Source organism: Mus caroli, chromosome 5 (genome assembly GCF_900094665.2).
Source record: "Mus caroli chromosome 5, CAROLI_EIJ_v1.1, whole genome shotgun sequence".
In the NCBI taxonomy this organism is placed as follows: domain Eukaryota; kingdom Metazoa; phylum Chordata; class Mammalia; order Rodentia; family Muridae; genus Mus; species Mus caroli.
In genome coordinates, this window is record NC_034574.1 from 133438702 (window position 1) to 133445366 (window position 6665).

General features: G+C 54.0%; 1 protein-coding gene across 4 annotated transcripts in view; it reads left to right on the forward strand.

The window, feature by feature from the left end:
- The first annotated feature begins 2505 nt into the window (after positions 1-2505).
- The window catches only part of Amz1 (archaelysin family metallopeptidase 1), a 28385-nt gene continuing 24225 nt past the window's right edge, over positions 2506-6665 (forward strand). For 2 of the 4 annotated variants that reach the window (XM_021163725.2, XM_029477016.1), the window contains exons 1-2: positions 2506-2592; positions 2798-2889. The gene's annotated coding sequence lies outside the window, so the exon portion shown is untranslated. Of the gene's footprint in view, positions 2593-2797; positions 2890-4049; positions 4111-6665 lie in introns of all 4 variants that reach the window. The other 2 variants (XM_029477013.1, XM_029477014.1) reach the window with 2 other exon arrangements.

Here is a 6665-nt window from a genome sequence, read left to right on the forward strand (position 1 = left end):
TCTCTCTCTCTGGCGCTCTCTTCTCCACTGGCTCCTGAAGGGGTAAGCAATAAAGCTTGTGCCGCAGAAGATTCCGGTTGCCCTGAGTGTGTTCTTACCAGGGGGACACAAAAGCTCGCAATAACCCAGGGCCATCAGGCCAGGGGTGGCACTGTCCACAGTGAGCCGGGGCCCCCCAGGTGTATCAAGAAGAGTGAACCACGGGCCAACCTGGTAGGGGCATTTTTCTCAATTCAGGTTCTCTCTTTTAAAATAACTGGCTCAACACCAATCCTGGAGAGAGAGAGAGGCCTGACTGAGACCCAGTGAGCAAATTTCACTGTGAGACACCAGGCCAGAACTGGAGGTCTGAACCTGCACTTCCGCTTCCATGACCCACAGGTCTCCATTCTTGTTCTGCAGCAGAAAGCCCAAGTCTAGACAGTTTATAAAGTCAAATGGCTTCCTTAGCATTTCTGGGGGTTGGAAAGTGGAAACAGCATAGCCTCGGGGCCTGCCTGAGGGTACCTTAGCTCTGTCACTTAGCGGGAATGTAGAGGAGAGATCTGGACCAGCGGGTCACTCTTCAGTGACAGGGTCCTGAGGACAAAGGACCAGGGATCAGAGATCAAGATAGAGCAGGTGGTCTCAGGAGGTCAAGGCTTCTGCCAAGCCTGTTTATGAAGAAGTACAGCATCTTATATACTATTAGTGGAAGGACAAGAGAGGGCGGGGTCAGGGAAAACCATCCTACAATGGATGATGTCAGCAGAAGGCTAATGAAGCAGTGTTGCACAAGGCAAGCAAGATTATCTCACGGGTGTCAGGGACAAGCACACAGAAGCTTCAAGATGGAGAAACTAGAGGGTAAAGCCAAGTTTCCAGGAACTGAACCCTTAACTCCTTCAAAGCCAGGCTCCAGCCTCAGACTGGTCCTTGCTGAGCTGGCCCTGGGCAAGGACATGGACCTCTGAGGAAGCCTTGGATCACCTGGCTCTCAAAAGAGGAGGAACTGGGTTCATTCAGGAGCATGCTCAAAAGGCCAGATTTGCACCATCTGCTCCAGTCCCTCCACCCAACCCTGTGTGTGTGTGTGTGTGTGTGTGTGTGTAGGCTGTAGGTTGACATCAGGTATCTTTCTCCCTTTCTTTCTTCTCCTTCCTCTTGCACCTTTGGGTGAGTGCCCGCAGAAGCCAAAAGACAGTGCTGGATCCCATGGAACCCGGGGCCCAGGTGGTTGTGATCCTCCTGATAAGTTGTTGGGAAGAGCAGCCGGTCCCCTTAACCACCGATCGAGCTTTCCCACCTTGGTTTTTGAGACAAGGTCTCTCTTATCAACTCTGTTTTCACCGGGTTGGTTAGACTGACCACCAGTGAGCTCTGTTGGACTCTGTACTGGGATCACATGGGGACCAAGCTTACAGCACCCTAGCCTTTGGGGGGCGGGGGGAGGGGAACAAGCTAGACTCCATTCAATCCACAATATGATGTAGCATCATCAGCCTAGAGTCCCCAGAGTCAGTGACGTTCAGTGACTTTGCCCCCCACCTTGCTCCGGGCTTCCCACTGACCGACCTCATTCTGCAAATATCCCTCCCTGTGTAACTGTCCATCTCTTTAGTTTATAAATTAGTGTCCGTGTGTGTGCATGCACCACGTGTATTTAGGTCTGGAGGAACAGCGGACACTCAGCTCTGAGCTCTCTCTCCTGCTTCTCCACACTGTCTTTTGAGACAGGCTCTCAACTGAACCTGGAGCTCCCAGGCTAGGTTGACTGGCTTGTAAGCCCCAGGGATTTCTCCTCCCCTGCTTCCCCCGGCTCTGGATACTCCTGCATCTGCCTTTTATGTAGGTGCTAGGGGTCTGGATTTGAGTCCTTGTGCCTATGTGGAAATCACTTTACAGACAGAACCGTAGATCTGTCATCTTTTATTGTCCAAAATGAGCCAGGAGAGAGGCCTGGGCAGAAGGGTGGGAAAAGACTTCTGATAGGAGCCAGGCAAGGAACAGTGCAGGATGCGTGGAGTCAGGGAGGGGAGATGAGCAGGGTGCTGAGCGAGTGGTTGTCTAAGGGGTACCCAGCATCCCCTCCTGGTCTCAAGTCTCAAAGAAGATGGATGGAGGGCCTTGATGCTCAGAAGACTGTTAACTGACCTCCCTGGGACAGGGTCTTCTGAGGGGATTTGGGGAAACTGAGTCAGCCCCAGACCTCATCCTCGGTAAACCTACATTATAGACAACACTGTAGTCCCAGCCATCATCAGCACGGAGTGATTATGCCAGGAGGTTTGTTGAATGACTGAATGACCTAAGTCTGCTCCTGTGCCAGGCAGCTCAGAACCCCCTTCATGAGGTGCAAGCCTAGGCCACTCGTGGGACACTCCCCTGTTTGTGCCAGGAGCGGAGGACACAGAGACCTCCCATCTCGCCCCCTCTGTGGGACCCTCTTCCCCACACACATCAGTTCCTGTCAGAGCCAAGATGTGTCGCCATGGAAACTGCTTGGCAAAGGCTGGCAGGCAGAGGCGGCCAGCAGCCGCTCACACTACCCAGCTCCCGGCGGCACCCGTTGAAGTGACACGAGCGTGCCTGGTGGTGTGTGGCATGTGTGTGGTAAGTTGGGGCTTGGGTAGGCACATAAGTGTTTGTGTGATGTGTGTCAGAGGTGGTCTGGGAGTGTGTGCTCTTGTGTGTGCATACATGTGCATGTGTGTCAACAGGGCGAACTGTGGCCGTATGCATGCGTTCTGGGTGTGATGGCTGCTGGGTGCGCACAGTGATGGGAAATAGAGGACTGACAGGGATGTGTGCACTACAGGCTGGGCGTCACTAGGTGAAGGACCAGACCAAGGTGCCCTGGGGTTGCTGTCCCCACCCTCGAAGTGGACCTCCTAGCCAAAGACGGCTCAGGTAATTATCCGTCAGAAGGAGTGCATGACTGGAGGGCTTCTGGGAGGCGGCAGCTACTAGGACCGAGACTTACATATTGGATGAGAGTCAGGCAGGCAAAGGGGAGAAGAGCAGTTATCTAGGTGGAGAGTACAGCCTGGAGTCTGGGAGTGATGAGGAGAGACTGGAAAAAAGGAGAGACAGCCAGCAGGGCTGAATAAGGTTGGTTTGCACTCCAATTTAAAAAGGCCATCTTCCTAGAATGGGAGTGCCAGAAAAGGCACCCACAGAGGTGGCACATGGGATGAGAGGACAAACGACTGGGACCGACAGAGCCAGGTGGCTAGGAAGCTTTGATGCTCCAGGGACAAGATGGGGCTTTCTCGTGAGACTAAGGGACACCTGAGGATCTCGCTGTGCAGGAGGACAGGGCTTGAACAGAGAGAGGTCAGGTGGAGCCAGCTGTGCTGGGCAGTCAGGAGAAAAAAAAATATCTGAAGGTTGACCAGATGTTTCAAAGTGAGCGCAGGCCTGTGGGTAGAGTAGAGGAGTGTCTGGGAGGCATGTAACTTCTGCAGTGTGAGAGCATATAAGGAGAAGTCTGGGTCCCCAGGGTCTTGTCCCCAGGATCTGAGGACAGTACCATGCTCTTCAGGTGCTACTCATTCTCTATTCGTGTAGCCCCCACCCCAGCTCTTTTATCTATGTGGGGTATGAAGCTACTTTGGTGACCCTACCCTCCAGGTGCCTAGAGCCACCAGAAACCCCAGGGTGGGCTGTTCCCCGGCTCCCAGGCCCGTGCTCTCCTGAATGAGTTTCCCTGGGTTCCCAGAAGGGAATGCCTGTGCCTCATCCTGCCCCCCTTAGGGTGCGTGGACTGCCAAGGTGACAGAGACAGATGTCACTGGGCATGTGGTGGGCACGAGGAACAAACCTCCATTTGGGGGATCTTGCTCAGATCCCCCTCTCAGGTGTCTTCCCACACTGGGGGCTACCTGGACGCCGCTGCAGGGATCTGGTGCTGCCAGGCTGCGCCTTGGTTCCTTACAAGCCTGTCCAGGACAACCCTGTCTTCTAGGGGTTCCTTCTCCCACTAGCACCCACTCCTACTATACTCCGTGTCTCCCCTGGGTGACGCTTCCCACCTACAAAAGGATTTAAAAAGGCTTTCTCCATGACAGGGCACAGCTAAGACTCTGAAGCCCCTTGTCAACCAGCACCGCCCCTCCCTGCCAGGAGGAGGTAAGATAAGGTGCAATGAATGAGGGGGCTGGTGCGTGGGACACCCCTCTTTCTGCAGCCTACTCTGGGGCACCCTGAGATGACTTTGCCTTTTTATGTTGTTGATGTCTCAGTGCAAGGGCTTTGGGGACATTTTCAGGCAGTTCTAAATCAAGGGGAACTGTGACAGGGACAGATGTCACTGGGCATGTGGTGGCATGAGGATCATGTCTCAAACCCTCCTCTGTGCTTGCCTGCGATGGATGCTTTCTAGCTAGGAAACAACAGGTGGGCTCTCTCCCCACCCTTAAGCACATAAAATGGAGGAGGGGAGGGGAGGAGGGTGGAGGCCAGACCTGGGCAGAGATAAGACAGAGACGAGAGGCTAGACAGCCTAGTCTTAATCCCCCCGCCATCCTGCACCCAAGATTTGGTCTAGCCTTGGGAATCCCTAGGAGCCTGTCTTCATAGTTGGCAGCCCCCTATCCTGTCCCTATCCTGTAAGGCCTTCACTATTTGTTGAGGATAACTTTCCATTGAGACACTCACCCCGCCTCCCAGTCTTAGTCACCCTGGCTGCTGTCTGGGGGGAACAAGGGATCTCAGAACTGGGGGGACCTGGTGTGAATACTAATTGGACTGCTCACAGGGCGGCTTCACAGGCTGATCGTAGATGACTGGACCCTGGCCAGGGCCGGCTGGGCCTGCTTTGGAGCCCTGTGCACCCCCACCATTGAATCAAGATGCTTCTAATGCCTGGGGACTTCTGTTCCTCTCTCAGGCTTGGGAAGGGTCCTCAGCTGTTCCAGGATGGGGTGAAGACTGGAGACCCAGAGAGCTGGGGTCCCTGGTACCCAGTCCCAACTGACCCTGAGAAGGGGCTTTAGTCACTCCAAGATGGGGTAAGGACTGGAGACTCAGAGGGTACCCAGTCCCAGCTGATCATGGCTGGGCCTTCTATAAAATGCTTCCGGAAATATGGCTGCCCTCATCAGACAGAGGGGAGGGAGGGCTCTTCTCAAGATGGTGGATAGGGGTGTGTGTGTGAAACTGAGGGATAGATAAGGATATCTCTTGGCTTAAAGGAGTTTAAAGGACTTCAAGGAGCTTAAAGGACTCTAGTCTTCTACCCAATTTGAGCACACCTTAAGTCAGTCCCCTCCCCTGACCCCCGAGATAGGGTCACATGTAACCCAGGCTGGCCTCCAATTCTCTGTGTAGCTAAGGATGGCCTTGAACTCCTGATTCTCCTGCCTCCATCTTCTGAGTGCTGGGTTTACGATGCTATGGCTGGTTTACAGCTCTGGGGACAGAATCCAGAGCTTGTGCTACTTCCCTCCTGTCCACGGCTGGATCCCATTGCCACCTTCTCCATGTCACTCGCCTCACCAACCTCTGTCGCTGTCAGATGGCCTTGGTGCAAGGCAGTGGGAGCCCCTTGGGGTCATGGCTGACTCCGCACAGCCCAGCTTATCATGTGGCTTCATCCACGCTCTACTCCCACACCTCGTCTGGATCCGTCTACCCAAAGCCCCAACACACTCTGTCTTTTGCTCACACTAATTCCTCCCCCGAGGCCGGACCCTTCCCTACCCTTGGTTCTGGCTCATCCTGCTTGCCCGTCTGTGTGGCACTGGCCTCAAATGCTGTCCCTGGATCCCGTCTTCCTCTGCACCCTCTTCTCTGCTGGCGCTGTCTCTAGGGCAGCCTGCCCCACCGCAGAGCAGCACCTGGCACATACTACGTCTGCTGCTCAAAGGGCTGCCCGACTGGGGACTACTACTGTGCCAAGAACATGGCTCCTCTCCTCTAATCCTTCCAACACTTGCTGTGAGGCAGTTTCCTCTTAGCCAGATGGAATGAGCTCCTGTCACTAGTTAGCTTACAGCAGCACACATGTATTGTCACTTCTGCAGCCTGAAGTCCAAGACTCAAGTGTGGGGTACACTGTGTTCCCCCTGCAGTGGTTCTCAACCTTTGAACGCTGTGACCCCCCAACCACAAAAATATTCCATTGCTACTTCATAACTGTAATTTTGCTACTGTTATGAGTTGTAATGTAAATATCTGATATGCAGATGACTGATATGTGATCCCCAGGGGGTTGCGACCCATAGGCCACCTATGGCCATGTTGTTCCTTCTCTGCCCTGCAGGGTTCAGCTGTGTAGTCCTGGCTGGCCTGGACTCACTATGTAGATCAGGCTGGCTTTGAACTCAGAGGTCTGCACTCAGAAGGTGGAGGCAGGAGGATCAAGATTTGGGCCAGTGAAATGTCCCAGCAATTAAAGGTGCTTGCCACCAAACCTGAGGACCTGAGTTCAATCCCCGGGACTGGAAGGAAAGAACTGATTCCTGCAAGCTGTCCCCTCCCTTGTAAAGATGCACCATGGCATGCTTCTGCCGCCCTGCGAGCCACACTAATAAAAATCTCAAGGGCCTCTTCAGCTATGTAGTAAGTTCAGAATCACCCCAGACTCCAGGAGGCCTCATTCCCCTTTTCATAAAATAGGCTTCACTTAGCCGGGCGTGGTGGCACACACCTTTAATCCCAGCACTTGGGAGGCAGAGGCAGGC